Here is a 591-nt window from a genome sequence, read left to right on the forward strand (position 1 = left end):
CTAAAATTCGGTGTATTTACTAAAGATCAGTATATACACTAAAGATCGGTGTGTACACAGAAGATAAATGTAATTAGATGTAGTGAAAGTACTCTCCCTTGCTAAAATTTCTCTATTTCAACGATTTATCAACAACGTCTCAGGCTATCTTAAATAAATTTATCTTCAATTATGACATTTAACTGTTCTCCTCATTAGTCCTAAATATATTAATAGTAATCATATTTCTGTCAGTTTTATAATAAATTAAGAAATGAAATTTCAATATATCTTAATAAATCTAAGAGATCTAAAACCATTATACATTCCTGAAACATGGTTATCCTTACAAAAGAGATAAAGTGAGTTATCAGGACTAAGAACAAAAACAAGATAACAACCATAATGAATAAAAGGAATTACAGAATAATTAAAAAATAACAGGCAGATCCACAAATTGTGTTGAAAGTAAATATATAGCTTAAGTATTAAAAGAAGAAATATGAATTAAGGATTTTTTTTATTGTTCTGAAATTCTGAATTCACATTTTCAGTTAGGACACTTAGTCCTGAAATGCGCTGTATAAATGATGCTGAGTTTAAGACGGTATA

General features: G+C 27.1%; 1 protein-coding gene across 1 annotated transcript in view; it reads right to left on the reverse strand.

Moving 5' to 3' along the window:
* Positions 1–591, reverse strand: part of LOC106680694 (P protein) — a gene marked incomplete in the record, with an annotated part of 42,576 nt that overhangs the window by 1,383 nt on the left and 40,602 nt on the right.

The sequence above is a fragment of the Halyomorpha halys genome, unplaced genomic scaffold (assembly GCF_000696795.3).
Source record: "Halyomorpha halys isolate HHAL.00 unplaced genomic scaffold, Hhal_1.1 Scaffold278.1, whole genome shotgun sequence".
In the NCBI taxonomy this organism is placed as follows: Eukaryota; Metazoa; Arthropoda; class Insecta; order Hemiptera; family Pentatomidae; genus Halyomorpha; species Halyomorpha halys.